Source organism: Bos indicus, chromosome 9, assembly GCF_029378745.1.
Source record: "Bos indicus isolate NIAB-ARS_2022 breed Sahiwal x Tharparkar chromosome 9, NIAB-ARS_B.indTharparkar_mat_pri_1.0, whole genome shotgun sequence".
In the NCBI taxonomy this organism is placed as follows: Eukaryota; Metazoa; Chordata; class Mammalia; order Artiodactyla; family Bovidae; genus Bos; species Bos indicus.
Window position 1 is genome coordinate 167444 of NC_091768.1, and position 15362 is coordinate 182805.

Genomic DNA, 15362 nt, shown 5'->3' on the forward strand with positions numbered 1-15362 from the left:
CCCCCACTACCTCTCTGAAAAAAGAGTTAGCTTACAGCTCCAGTTAATAATTCCTGGGTGTGACAGTGTTTCAACCTACAAACTCCTTTGGAAGTCCTCTAGCATGCCTGAATAGGTTTTTCCGGCCACATGTGATTGCTCAGAGCCTCCCAACTGTGAGAGGCATGAGATGTTCTAAACTGTCTAAATACAGATTCCTTTGAGCAGTTAAAAGATTGATTAGAAATTGTATTGGTGAAGGGATTTTCACTTGTCGGGCCAATGTTTGCTGCTAAGTTTCCATATCCCTTACCTGCTGTGTCCCTGGCAGTGTATTGATTAATATAATTGGTGTAAGTAGTAGCTTTACTGTTTGTAACCTGGGACCCTTGAGTTAATTCTTTTTCTTGTTATAGCCCACCACACCTTTGCTCTGTAGGAATGCAACTTTATCTAATGCTTTTTGGAGGCTGGCGCCTGACTTTAGAATAATCACCTTTAGAGAAAAAGGCCTCCGGGCCAGAAGATGATGCAAATCACCTAAACTTTTGCATATGATAAGTTTGCAGGAAGAAAGCCTGGCTTACTGCATGACTCTACCCCTTCCCCCATTATCCTCTATGCATAACTTAAGGTATAAAAACTACTTTGGAAAATAAAGTGTGGCCTTGTTCACCAAAACTTGGTCTCACCATGTCATTCTTTCTCTTACCTTCTGGCTGAATTATTCAGCCTCTTTTCTCCACTGAATTTCCTCACTGAGCTATCCTTAATTCAGCCTCTTTTCTCCACTGAATTTCCTCACTGAGCTATCCTTATTCTATTACTCTTTATATCCTTAATTAACATTTAATTAAGCAATTGTTTCCTGATCCTCGCGGACGCCGTCCCCGCTTCGAATTCCCTGGATCCACCGGGGCTGGACCCCGGCAAGTCAGGTCTCTGTGTAGGGTCTATGTGGGTGTTCTAGAGATCCCTGAGCAGAATCAATGTGAATCTGTGTTTGACCCCTGTGTGGGGTTAGTGTGGATTGTGGAAGATTCCTGTGTGAGGTTAGTGAAGCTTCTGTGTAGGGTCAGTGTGGGACTGTCAGAGGTCTCTCTATGGGGTCAGTGTGGGTGTTTTAGAGATCTGTAAGCAGGATCAGTATGAATCTGTAGTTGACTCCATACAGAATCAGTGTGGATTTGTGGAAGATTCCCATGTGAGGGTAGTCAAGTCCCTGTGTGGGGTCACTGTGAGTCTGTGGGAGATCCCTGTGTGGAGTTAGTGTGGGTCAGTGGGAGGTCCCTGTCTGGGGTGAGCATGGGTCTCTGGGAGGGCCCTGTGCAACATCAGTGTGGGTGTGTGGGAGGTTTCAGTTTGGGACACTATGGGTCTGTCAGGAATCCCTCTCTGGGGTCAGTGTGTTTGTCTAGGTCTCTTTGTGGTGTTATTGGGGGCCGTGTGCTGGATCAGTGTGGGTATGTGGGAGGTCCCTCTCTGGGGTCAGTGTGGATCTGTCTAGGTCTCTGTGTGGGGTTTTTGGGGGCCCTGTGCTGGATCATTGTGGGTATATGGGAGGTCCCTATCTGGGGTCAGTGTGGGTCTGACCCACTCTTTGAGGGGGACCCTCCATTGCTGTGCTTTCTGCACCTCACGGCAGGAGAAGGGCAAGGGCCTCTCCACATCTGGTTCCTTGCTGTTCTCTCAGTGTCCCTTCTGTGTCGTTGCTCCAGACAGGCACCTTAGTTCTAGCTCCCCCAATTCAGCACTCACCTCTTGGTGCCTCTGAGAGGGCCTGGCATGAGGCGGGCTCAGGATCCGTGCTCTGTGCTCCCCTCTCCTGAAGTCTGGGGGGAACTCGATGCCTAGGATGCAACCCCTTCCCTCAGACCCTGGCTGAGCCTCCATGCCCACCATGGAGAATGCAGTGCAGAGGCAGGACTAGTCTCCAGGAAGAAAACACAGCACAAGCAGGCCCTTGTCCTCTGTCCCCACAGTCCCAGGCCTGGTCCCACATGTGGGGGTCCTGACAGGCATGGAGGCGGGCTTCCTGCTGGCTCCTGGATCGGGGACCCCCTCCAGGATCAGGTCTCTCCATCATTGAAGTGACTGTGACATAGAGCCCCCAGTTGTTCTAGGGGATTGCTCTTGTCTCCCTACTTTCCTGTGTGGGTGGGCCCTGGGAAGGAAAGCTGACGGCACCCTCATTCTCGACAGGTGATGTCCTGCTTGGTGACACATCCTGTCTGCTGGTTTCTTCCCTCTCCAGGCTCTGGGATGAGTGAAGCTGAGAGCAGGTGAGACTTGCTATGATTCCTGCACAGGCCCTGGGCCTGTTGAGCCCCCCACCTGTCCCCTGGGAGCCTCCTTGGGCCACACATGTAGATAGAAATCACGTACCATGAGTCTGTCCTGGGCTCCCCATCCTGTGAAATCTGATTATTTACATTGTGGAGAAGTGCAGCTTCCCTTCTCGGAGCTCCATTGCCTCTGGCAGCCTGGCCGTCTGTGGAGGAGCTCTAGGTGTTCTCCCTCTGTCTGAGCTTTGGGAGCTGGAGTAGAGGGGAGACTCTGGGGAGGGGCCACCAGGAGCCACCGGGCCCCTAACTTCTTTCCTCTGTGCTTGTAGATGGTGGTGGGATGCCAGGGGCTCCTTTGTCTCTGTGCCATCAGTGAGCACCTCTGCCTCCTGCCTCCTTCCCCACATCTCACCCTAGGGGCACAGAATCCCACCCTCAGACCATGAGGTGACTGCACACACAGCCATGCCCCTTGCTCATTCACACAGGGCAGGTGGGTGCTCTGAGCAGGGCTATCCTCTCCTCTGCAGCAGGGGTGGACTGGCCCTCGGGGGCCTCCATGCTTCCCACCACACATCCTCAGAGCAGGGAGTGTGTGGTCCTCATCCTAAACTTTGCTCCAGAGCATGAGAAAGACAGAGGTAGGGTGACAGGCCTGGCACATCTCATTCCAGCTCCTTCTGGGACAGGAGGGGTTTTCAGGGCAACTTCATCTATCCCACCATGACATGAGGACAAGTTTCTTCCACCTCTCACTCAGGACCAGCACTGCCCCCAAACGTCCCTTCTTATTCTGACATGTGAGTTTGTCTCTGGCACTTTCTGAACCTGAGGGGAATTTCAGCCTCTGAACAGCACCTCCCCCCACAGCCCCACAAATTCCAGGTAGAGAGAGAGCAGAAGACAGTCAGATCCTGAAAAGGGGGAGGTCTTTAGGTTTAGTTCACCTTGATGTGTTCTGAATGCTGTTGGATGTTTCAGTAATGCTGAGATCATGGAAACTGAAGATGCAGTGAAGGAACTGGGGTGAAGGCAAGTATCCACACTGGGGTGTACCTCCCTCTATGGCCCCATCCCACCTGAAAGCCAAAGCAGGCACCTTTGGAAAGAGTGGACCATTATCCATTGCCTTTCTCCCCACAGGGCGCAGACAGAGGCCACCAGATCTCATAAGAAAAACATTTATTTCAGGAAGCAAAAATATTAGTAGTAACAAGAAACTATTGGCACACAGAGAATGTGCTAATATGAGAAAAAAAAAAATGTCTTTGCAAAATAAGCATTTTTTTCCTTGGAATAGTTTTCCTATCAGGAATGCTGTGAAAAACATGTTCTGATTGACCAAAAGGGGCATATTTCTGAAGGAGATAGTGCCTTGGACAGTGGAGGGAATGGCCTATGGTACTTACACTCTTGAGCCATGATGCCCGGTTCTGCGTGGAAGGGGACCTGGCTCTCTGGGTGAGAAGGCCCACTTGCTGTCCCTGAGACTGGTCCACTTACTCTCTTTTGGAGAGCTATAGCCCATGGGGTAACTTGGTAATCAAGGGCTGTATCGCTTCTGACTCTTGCTTGCTCTTGGTCGGAGAAAAACCTTTGGTGGCAGTAATGTGGACCTAATGAGTTCCGGAATTCTGCTTTTACCAATTGAACTCCAAGGCATGAGGTCCCTGATGAAGCACTATCTTCTCATTTAGGATCTTGTCCTACAGCTGTCATGAGAGTCTAGCCTCAACAGCCCTGCTGTCCGTGGTGATTAGGTTTTGACTAACACTTGCCTCTGGGCTGTGGCTGTTTTAGGTTTGTCTTTTGGCAGCGGCCCTTCTGATTCTTTGCATTTACTGGGGGAAATCCCCTGCAGAAGGAGATTAATCCTTTTTTTGAAGCAGCTTTCTGAAAGAACCTATCCGTTCTTCAGGATTAGCTGTTGAAACTTGCTTCTTAGGGCCTCTGCTCATTCCTTTTACTGGCCAGAGTGACTGATCCCTCGGACCTGGTAGCCATTCGTTCTGCCAGTCCTGTGTGATGCTGTCCTAGTTTGGGACTCCTATATGCCTCTCTCACTTCAGTGGGGACACACTTCTTCCTCTGGCTCTTATATTTGGTCTCCCACCTCAGGGCCACCTACTGCCCCTGGCTGCTCCCTCCACTCTATGTAACATCATAGAACGTCTGTGAATTGGACTTGGATGTGTCTCTTCTGGACAAGGTTTGGGAAAAAGACAGAGATTCTTGAGAAGCCAAGATGTTTGCAGCAAGGAACATATCTGAGTGACAGTCTTGAGAAGTATATCCGTGGCACAGTTTTGCAGGAGCAGTCTGGTGGCCCAGCCTCGATTCTGATTCTGCTGGTATGTAAACCCTTGGAACTCAAGCTTTTGAAACTGTGCCTCAAAATTTAGATTTTCCAGATTTGAGGCAACAGACTTTGTATTCAATGAAGGTCTTCAATCAGACCTTGGAGATCGTGGACTCTTCAAATTCATATTAATGAGTAGGGAATTGACCCACACACTAGGTTCCAAAGTATCTTCTCCAGAAGGGTCTCCTTCCACGGGCTCTTATTCTTGTTCCCTGGAAGATGTATCTTACTACAGTCATGATAGAGTAAGATTCTGGGGAGGCTCGTGCCCCAGCTTCCTCCTGTGACTCACTGCTGGTCATTGCCGAACTAGAACTGGGCTCCAGGCTGCCTTTGTCGGCTGCCATGACAGATGCACTATGCCAATTTCTGGTCACTAAACTGTATGTGGCAGTGTGAGAAGGTGGCTAGCTTTCTGTGCAGTCAGAGGGACCTCTGAGGGCTTACGGATGTCACCAGCTGTGGGTCCTCCCAGAGCCCCTGGGCTTCCTCACTCACCTGTGAAGGAGTGGGGAGGGGCCTCTCCAGGGAGGGATTTGCCCCTCTTGTTACTACTGTCTCTCTTGCATGGGGCTGAGGAGGTTTTCCCTTGGTTAATAGAGATATTGAGGTGTCCTCAGATTCACAGGTGGCTTTCAAGGTAGAACCTTGAGCCTTTTTCAACTTCAAGCTAAGTATGAACTTGAGGACCTTGAAGAGTAGGTCCCACCTATGCCTCACCCTCAATTTTACTAAATGTGTTTCCAGCTCCTGTTGAATATCAGGACTGAGGACAGCAGACTCAAGGGAGTTGTTCATGGAGGCTTCCCCATGCTGAGAGAAGTGTGGATGTTCTGTCTTCATGGGAGCATGTGTCTCTCCAAGAATGTCTAAAACAAGGTTGCCAGCAAATCTCAAACTATAGACTTTCACAGGGATCTCACTCTCCTGGATCTGCTGTGCCTTCCTCCCTATCAGGACTCCTAAGACTGCTGGATGCTTTCTGCTGAGGCTCAACTCTCTTTCTGACTCAGGTTTCACTCTTGGATCATTCACTGGAGGATTGGCTGAGATCAGGTACAGATCTTTTAGGATCCTCCCCACACTCTGCCCTACATCATATTGCAGGTCTGTCCCTTGTGGGATTTGTGCTGGGCACTTGGACCTCATCTTCTCTGTGTCCTGGCTGATTTTGCCTCGATCTACAGAGATCTTTGAGGGCCCCTCCCAGCCCTGTTCGTGACAAGGCATTGGGAATTTATCCTAAGGCTGCATCAGTTTCTGAGATGCTCGAATTCTGCAGGGCAGGCCAAACTGTTGCTGCATGCACCTTTTGGAAAACTGGTGCTCCAGTTCCTCCCAAACCTTAGGGCTGGCCAAATCCTCAGGAAGGATGGAGACAGAGCTGTGGGCCCAGAAAGACCTGTTCTCCTGCAGAAGGTTAAGAGTGATCTGACTAAAGACTTGCTGAGATTTCTTAACAAAAGAGGGTAAAGCTCTTCCTCTTTCTAGTTGCTTTTTCCAAAAGAGACATTCCCGGTTTTCAATTGCATTTGAGATGAAAGATTATGCCTTATTTGAGACTGTAGGGCAAGATGTTTCACAGGACCCAATCTGGTGTTGAGAAGATGGTTGGACTCAGAGAGAGGGTGATTGATGGAGAGTGGTCTCTAACTGCACCTGAGCTTGTGCTTGACACGGGCATGTCTGGATCAAGGGTTTGGGTCAGGCCTGGATCTCCATGTGAGCCTGAGGTGGAGGTTGAAACTGCTGCATGGTTGGAAGCAAGGTTAGTGGTTGAGCCTGGGTCTCCATGTGAACTTGAGGTGGTGACTGAGAGGCATGGTTGCATGTCCATGTGATACAGAGGTGATGGTTGCACCTGGGACATGGATGGAGTCTTGTTTTGAGATTCATCCTGGGCCACAGGTTGAGTCAAGTGCTGGGCCAATATCAGTTGTGAAGTTACTTTTGATGAAATTTGGAATGGTTTGGCCTTAGAACTCTCATTGTTAAGACAGGGCATAACTCAAGAGGTGACCCAGGTACTATGACAGTAGCCACCAAACTCTCAGTGTACAAAAAGGGGTGACCCCCAAAGAGATAACTGCATATCTTCTGTAGATGGTTCCCCAAAGTGTTAGAATATCGGGGCTTCTTGGGAACAAGCAGCTGTTCCAGTTTGCCTTTTATGCTCCAGAAGTTTTGGTGACCCAAGGTGTCCTGCTTGTCACTGAGTTACTTGATCCTCTTCCCCAATGAAGTTAGGTGATAGCCTGCCTCCTCCTTATTTTTCTCCTTCCAAATCTTACCTTCTACCCTCTTTGTGGTTAGTATCTCCAACATCTTCTGGACATCCATGTTGATAAAAGAGAGGCCACCAGCCTCTACCTGCCTATTTGTGGGGTCTCCCCAAAATGAGGCCTTTGGTAAGTGGCTGGGAAGGTTATCTTGCTCGGATTCTAAATGTGTCAAGATGGAGAAGCTCCAGGCTTTGGCTGCCTCCTGTCACCATGCCAGGGCTGATACAAGACTGGTTGAACAGACAATGCCTGAGATAGCTGGTCTTTAAGGGGAGTGTGGAGATGACCTGTGTGGGATGGTACCCAGTGCCAGTGCCATGGAGTCATCCTGAATGAGACTCAGCATGGAGCCTGACGGTGGTGGGGCAGAGGAGGGTGTTGGAGGTAGACAGCAGGCACTCACATGAGAGGGGCTTGGCAAGGAAGGGGACAGGGCAAGTGGCCAAGGTGAAAGCCTCTCCAGTGGAAATAAAGGCTCTGGTGTTGGAGAAGCACTCAGGGATGAATGTGAGGGAATGGAAACAGAGGAGGTTACTGAACCTGGAGAAATGGTAGAAGCCCAAGGTAGGGGACACTTGATCAGAGGAGCTGGGGAGATGGTGGGAGCTGCCTCTTCCCTGCATGGTTGGTGGGTTCTAGCAGGAACTGATTGGCAAGCCTCACCAGGTGAATCTTTACATGAGAGCTGATCAAAGCCTCCCTTCTCAGGGAACCTCCCTAGGTGTCTGCAGGAGACATGAGGAAGAAGCTGCAGCCAGGAGCCCTGGGGCCAGGAGGACTGGGCAGTGCAGGCAGGGGTGGGCATCTGGACCCCACAGTCTGGCATGGCCCCAGTGCTGACTTCACAATGTTCCTGCTGTCCCTCACCCCAGGACTTTGGCCATACCCCGCCCCCAGAACTCCCCCTCTCAGCTCAGCCCCAGGCTGCCAGTATCCCTGGGGTCACACCTTAGGCTTTAGGAGGAAGAACCACCTAGAAATGAAAGGAAAGATTTCCAGAAATGGAATCAGATCCCGGCCCTCTTCCAGGGCTTCCTGGCAATCTCTTCAAGCTGAAAATCGGCATACTGGGTCATGGTGGTGAACATAGGAGCCTAGGGGTCTAAAAGGGAGTGGAGTGCATTGTCACTTTAAGGGTACACCACTAGGAGATTGGAGACCAAGCACCTGTGTCCAAGGCCACATAATCCCTGACAGTGATGGTGAAGCTCATGAAAGGTTTATCATTTACAAAGTGTTTCCATATTCTTTACCCCTTGCCTGTGGGGAGAATGGGCAGGCACCACTCTGCAGTTGAATCTGAGCAAAGTAAAATCATGTGTTCTACAAGTCCTTGAGGGCTCACCTCCCAATGTGGGTGCTATTTGTCCAATGCACCCCACATGCCCTTTGGTACAGAGCCTTTTCCAGGCCCCTCACAGCTTCCTTCTAGTATCTGGGTAATGTTCTCCTTCCCAGAAGCCTCCCTGGGAGTTCTGTTTCTCAAGGGAGAAGTCCTGCCACTGGCCCCTCTCAGAGTCCATGGAGCTGGGTCCTCATGGCCAGAAAAGTGGGGACTAACTCTGGGGGTACTCATGGCTGGATGTCAGAACTCACTTTTCAAAGCTCCATTTCTCTTGATGCTCCTACTTCTTCCCCTCTGTTCCATTCAATGCTGAGAGAGAAAATGAGGACTTAGGATCCAAATCTCAGTCTCCTCTCTCTAGACAAGCATCAGACACCAGCATCCATACATGATATGACTTTCTACATTTCACTGACAGCTCTGTGATTCTTCTTTCCTTTTGCTCATTTTTAAATGGATGAAATGTTTTGTTTTCGCCCTTTGAAGGACATAAAGGATTTTCAACGTGAGATTCACTCTAGACTTCTTTCTTCACTGTTTCTCTGTTCAAGAAACACACACATTCTTAGACTATGGGTGAATCCGAGCTTCATCAGGCAGGTCTCTGCTTCCTGATACCAGCCTCCCCACTTCCCAGCTCCTGCTCTGAGGCTCTCAGGGCTTCAGCACTGCCAGCAGGTCAGTCCTGTCTGAGACACTGTTCGCAGCTGCTGAACAAGTGCTCAGGAGTCTGTCCTCTGGCTGAGATTCAACTCAGAATCCAGTCATTGGCCTCTGGTCACTGTGTTTGGGACCTCCATGGAGCCACCTACTGACCTGGATACACGGGTTGAGATCTTTAAATAGAAATCCTAGTGTTCACTGTATCTCTGCCCAGCCTGGTTTGTCCCTAGAGGGATGACCATCTAGTCTTTCTTGAGAATACATGTCCTGTTCTTTTCCATCTCAAGAGTCATATTAGTTGACTCAGAAAAGTGAAAATAATAATAGAAAAGAACAGAGAAATATGTGCTTGTGAGTCTGGACCAAGAGTTCCTTGCCTTCCTGATGTTTCCATGTTTCCTAGGAGGAGAAAAGGATGAGTTATACTCAAGTTAGTGAAGGATCAGGAAAAAGAGCCCCAGTCCACACAGAAACGTGAGGATTGTATCAATCACCCAGGGAGCGGAACTGGAGTTCACCCAAATATCAAAAGTGCTTTTCAGAGAAAAGAGAGGATTCTCCATTGTCTGCATCATACTGCTGCCCTCAGGCAACTGAGCACAGGATGTGCACTTGGGGACTAAAGTACTCAGCCCAACTCATAGAGCTGTGGTCTCGTCACAAAGGGCTCTTGGGCATAAGAGGGAGTAGCAGAGGAGGAGGCAGGACTGTAGCCCCTCCCTAACCATCCAGCCCCTCAGCTTCATGCATCTCCCTCCCTTCCTCTGAGCTTTCCCATCTACTTTCTCATCCTTTTAGATAGAGACATTAGTCAAGTGTCGATTCAGTCCACCTAGAACTCAAAGAATTCCTGGTTCCTTTCACATCACTGCTTGAGTCCCATCACCACTTTTAAAGATCTGGAGTTCCCCCTAATTTTGGTTACTCCGATCTATTTTTACTCTTAGGATTTTTTTTTTTTTTTTTAAATTTCAGTTCAGTTCAGTCAAGTCGCTCAGTCATGTCCGACTCTTCGCAACCCCATGAACGGCAGCACTCCAGGCCTCCCTGTCCATCACCAACTGCCGGAGTCCACCTAAACCCATGTCCATTGATTCGGTGATGCCATTCAACCATCTTATCCTCTGTCATCCCCTTCTCCTCCTGCATGCCATCTTTCCCAAAATCAGGGTCTTTTCAAATGAGTCAGCTCTTCCCATCAGGTGGCGAAAGTATTGGAGTTTCAGCTTTAGCATCAGTCCTTCCAAAGAACACCCAGGACTGATTTCCTTTAAAATGGACTAGCTGGATCTCCTTGCAGTCCAAGGGACTCTCAAGAGTCTTCTTCAACACCACAGTTCAAAAGCATCAATTCTTCGGTGCTCAGCTTTCTTTATAGTCCACTCTCACATCCATACATGGCCACTGGAAGAACCATAGCCTTGACTAGACATACCTTTGTTGACAAAGTAATGTCTCTGCTTTATGCTGTCTATGTTGGTCATAACTTTCTTTCCAAGAAGTAAGCGTCTTTTAATTTCACTGCTGCAATCACCATCTGCAGTGATTTTGGAGCCCAGAAAAATAAAGTCAGCCACTGTTTCCACTGTTTCCTCATCTATTTCCCAGGAAGGGATGGGACCAGATGCCATGATCTTAGTTTTCTGAATGTTGAGCTTTAAGCCAACTTTTTCACTCTCCACTTTCACTCTCATCAAGAGACTTTTTAGTTCCTCTTCACTTTCTGCCAGAAGGGTGGTGTCATCTGCATATCTGAGGTTATTGATATTTCTCCCAGCAATCTTGATTCCAGCTTGTGCTTCTTCCAGCACAGCATTTCTCATGATGTACTCTGCATAGAAGTTAAATAAGCAGGGTGGCAATATTCAGCCTTGATGTACTCCTTTTCCTATTTGGAACCAGTCTGTTGTTCCATGTCCAATTCTAATTGTTGCTTCCTGACCTGCATATAGGTTTCTCAAGAGGCAGGTCAGGTGGTCTGGTATGCCCATCTCTTTCTGAATTTTCCACAGTTTACTGTGATCCACACAGTCAAAGGCTTTGGCATAGTCAATAAAGCAGAAATAGATGTTTTTCTGGAACTCTCTTGCTTTTTCGATGATCCAGCAGATGTTGGCAATTTGATCTCTAGTTCCTCTGTCTTTTCTAAAACCAGCTTGAACATCAGGAAGTTCACGGTTCACATATTGCTGAAGCCTGGCTTGGAGAATTTTGAGCATTACTTTACTAGCGTGTGAGATGAGTGCAATTGTGCAGTAGTTTGAGCATTCTTTGCATTACCTTTCTTAGGGATTGAAATGAAAACTGACCTTTCCCAGTCCTGTGGCCGCTGCTGAGTTTTCCAAATTTGCTGGCATATGAATGCAGCACTTTCACAGCATCATCTTTCAGGATTTGAAATAGCTCAACTGGAATTCCATCACCTCCACTAACTTTGTTCATAGTGATGCTTCCTAAGGCCCACTTGACTTCACATTCCAGGATGTCCGGCTCTAGGTGAGTTATCACACCATTGTGATTATCTGGGAGATGAAGATCTTTTTTGTACAGTTCTTCTGTGTATTCTTGCCATCTCTTCTTGATATCTTCTGCTTCCGTTAGGTCCATACCATTTCTGTCCTTTATCGAGCCCATCTTTGCATGAAATGTTCCCTTGGTATATCTAATTTTCTTGAAGAGATCTCTAGTCTTTCCCATTCTGTTGTTTTCCTCTATTTCTTTGCATTGATCACGGAGGAAGGCTTTCTTATCTCTTCTTGCTATTCTTTGGAACTCTGCATTCAAATGCTTATATCTTTCCTTTTCTCCTTTGCTTTTCACTTCTCTTCTTTTCACAGCTATTTGTAAGGCCTCCCCAGACAGCCATTTTGCTTTTTTGCATTTCTTTTCCATGGGGATGATCTTGATCCCTGTCTCCTGTACAAAGTCATGAACCTCATTCCATAGTTCATCAGGCACTCTATCTATCAGATCTAGGCCCTTAAAACTATTTCTCACTTCCACTGTGTAATCATAAGGTATTTGACTTAGGTCATACCTGAATCTTCTTGTGGTTTTCCCTACTTTCTTCAATTTAAGTCTGAATTTGGTAATAAGGAGTTCATGATCTGAGCCACAGTCAGCTCCTGGTCTTGTTTTTGTTGATTGTATAGAGCTTCTCCATCTTTGGCTGCAAAGAATATAATCAATCTGATTTCGGCGTTGACCATCTGGTGATGTCCATGTGTAGAGTCTTCTCTTATGAAGACACAAGGCACAGTCAAAAGAGGGAGGAGTGCATGGTTCCCCAATGGCTGGGATGATCCTCTCACTCATTAGCATATGAATTCCACCCCCTCACAAAACCTGCTGCTGCTGCTGCTGCTAAGTCGCTTCAGTTGTGTCCAACTCTGTGCGACTCCATAGACGGCAGCCCACCAGGCTACCCCGTCCCTGGGATTCTTCCAAGAGAGAACACTGGAGTGGGTTGCCATTTCCTTCTCCAATGCATGAAGGTAAAAAGTGAAAGTGAAGTCGCTCAGTCGTGTCTGACTCTTAGCGACCCCATGGACTGCAGCCTACTGGGCTCTTCTGTCCACCGGATTTTCCAGGCAAGAGTACTGGAGTGGGGTGCCATTGCCTTCTCCATCACAAAACCTAGCCAGGCCTAATACCATGGCCCCAGCCCTTGCCCTCTGCAATGGTTCACACCCTCAAGAGTGGCTTCTCTCTGGATCCTAACAAATCCACCTCTTATCACTTTGTCTCTCAATGAATTTTTGCAATGAGACATCAGAGCCTGAGTTTCATTAGTTTTTGCCAGGCTTGAGTCCCGGGAGAGAGCTGAAGGACAGGAGGAAAAAGCAGTGGGAAAAACGTGCCAAGGAATTCCCTTCATAGCCCACCAGAAAATTTGCTAAATATCTGACCAGTGGTCATAGTTTCATTGGTCTTATCCCTGGCACAAGAAGAGAAAGGACAGAAGAACCCCCACCAACTTGGGTAACAGCTACTGGGGCTCAGCAGATAGCGCCTTTGGGACATGCTGAGGAGTAGCCTCTCCAGAGTCCCTCAGTTGTCCCCCCTGCCACCCTCCTGTTCGCCAGAGGTTCGAAAAACCAAGAAATGAGAGATTGTAAAGGTCCCTCCAGCCAAAAGAGTGAGGACCTCTTACCTTATCCAGAGGTCTTCTGGAGTCTGAGACTGGACCGCGTGAGCTTTCTCCTGAGTTCATTTTTTGCTGTCCCAGTTTCCAGCACGATGGGCCTTCCCCTGCGCTAGGTTTCTTCGCCTTCTGCTTCTAGCGTGGGAGCTTCGCTGAGTTGGGCTCCTGCTGTGCTTGGCCTCTTCCATGCAGAGGTTGTTTCAGCCAGATTAAACCTGAGTCACAGCACCATAGATGTCACTTGAGTGTGTGTTCCTTGGTTCTTTGTCTCGTCACAATAAAGATTTGGAGCGACGGACATTAAAGCCCTTGGCGCGTCACAGCTCTCAGGTCTTGGACAAACCGTGTTATAGCTCTTAAGCAAATCAGTGTTACAGCTCTATTTTATTTAGAAAATAGCAGGAGAGAGACATTGAGAGTGAGTGAGAGAGAGAGAGAGAGAGTGCACGCACACGGGAGAGAGAGAGTCCATGAGAAAGCCCTTTGGCTCCTCCTTTTATACGTTTTTTTCCTCCACCTCAGCTTGCCCTATGTAAATTGGGCTTAGCCAGGAGTGCTGTTTGTTCTGCCTGAAGTCTTCACTCTGGTCCTCGGACCTTCCTTTGACCTTCCTTGTCTTTTAGCCACCGCCATTTTAGACCCCTTTTCCCTATTCTACCTACCTAACAGTTGGACTCAAGAAAGAGATTGTAAAAAAAAAAAAAAAAAAGAAGAAGAAGAAGAAGAATTTTGTAAGAAATCAAGATTAAATTGCAATGTGGAAAAAAAGGGACAGGGGACTTCTTTGGTGGTTCAATGGTTAAGAATCCACCTTGCAACACAGGGAACACGGGTTCAATCCCTCGTTGGGAACTAAGATCCCATCTGTGGAGGAGCAAATGACACCCCCCACTGCAGTGAAGAGCCCAGGCAGAGCAATGAGAGATCCCTGTGCCACAGCTGAGACCTGATACAGCCAAAGTAACTAAGTAATTTAAATAATAATAATAAGGATAGGAGAAACAAACATTACGTGATTTCACTTACATGAAATATAAGAAGATACACAGAGGCAGAGTATATTAAAGGATATCAGTGGTAGAAGGAAAGGAGGATGATGAGTTATTATTTAGTGGGTGCGAAGTTTCTGTTTGGAGTGATGAAAATGTTTTGGAAATATATATAGCGATTACACAATATTGTAAATATAAGCAATGCCACTGAGTTGTGCACTTAAAGTTGTTAAAGTGCCTTTTTTTTTTTTTTAATGTAAACATTTGAGGAATATGGTCTCTGAAGCGAGAATAAAATGCTGTCAGAGAAGAGAAAATACTGTCTTAAAATGTTACTGAGAAATAAGAAAAACGTAAGTAACCACAAAAGACTTGGTATTATCTTCCATTACAGGGATGAGGTATATAAGGGAACTATTTGGGTGAACTGTGGACAGAAAAATCAACAGTGAAAGACATAGAGGAAGAAGGGACAACAGATTGTGGTAACTTTTCAAAGTGGTTTTATTATTAATAGACTTATAGGAGATGCATGCTGAAATAGCCAGCACCCTTCACAAACTGAATTGAGGAAGCTTCAATCTTTTCCTTTTACCTGCAACTCAGAGTTTCTTTCTCTTTTTTTGCCTCTTCTTTCTGAGGTATGCGTATTATGAGCTTTCTTTCCAGGTCATTAGAGTTTTCTCACAATTGTCCCCATAATAAAATAGAAGCTGATTTGTACTTAGTTTCCATATACACGCAGGGAAAATATGACTTGGTCGATATAATTATTTTTAGGTCTTTGAATAATGTTCAGAAAAGTTCAGCTTCACTTTGGTCACATTATCTCAAAGGGAATTTCCAAACTCACAGAGATACTGCAATAAATGTCTGCAAGTTAAATATCTCCCAGTTAAAGTTGCTTAGAAATCAGATATGAACCTTGTGTTGTCTTTGTTTTAATGGTCACCATAGAATATAATAAAAGTGTTGTTTAAAGAGAAATAAAGAATAGTTGCCAACATAAATGATGGCACCATTTTATTCTCTTAACTATTAAAATAAACTGGGAAAAGCCTTTTGAATTTGCTTAAGAAAAAAGCTGGACACCTTACCTTAGAGAGCAGGTAAGTTCTATTTTCAGATTTCTACAGAATTATTTGTATAACGAAACATATTACTACATAGTCATAGAATTTACTGTTTAAGTTTCATTATGGTACTGTGAAATATTACATGTACCTGACATTTAAGCCAAGTATCTGGTGAGTTGGACATGAGTTAACTTTTCTTTAATCAATCCACAATTAATCACTGTTGCTAGATCA

General features: G+C 46.9%; 1 protein-coding gene and 1 pseudogene across 1 annotated transcript in view; both read left to right on the forward strand.

Moving 5' to 3' along the window:
* Positions 1 to 2220: 2220 nt before the first annotated feature.
* Positions 2221 to 15362, forward strand: part of LOC139184868 (olfactory receptor 1165-like) — an 82777-nt pseudogene continuing 69635 nt past the window's right edge.
* Positions 2224 to 15362, forward strand: part of LOC139184869 (olfactory receptor 4P4-like) — a 52779-nt gene continuing 39640 nt past the window's right edge. The window contains exon 1 of the mRNA XM_070795650.1: positions 2224 to 2261. The gene's annotated coding sequence lies outside the window, so the exon portion shown is untranslated. The remainder of the gene's footprint in view (positions 2262 to 15362) is intronic.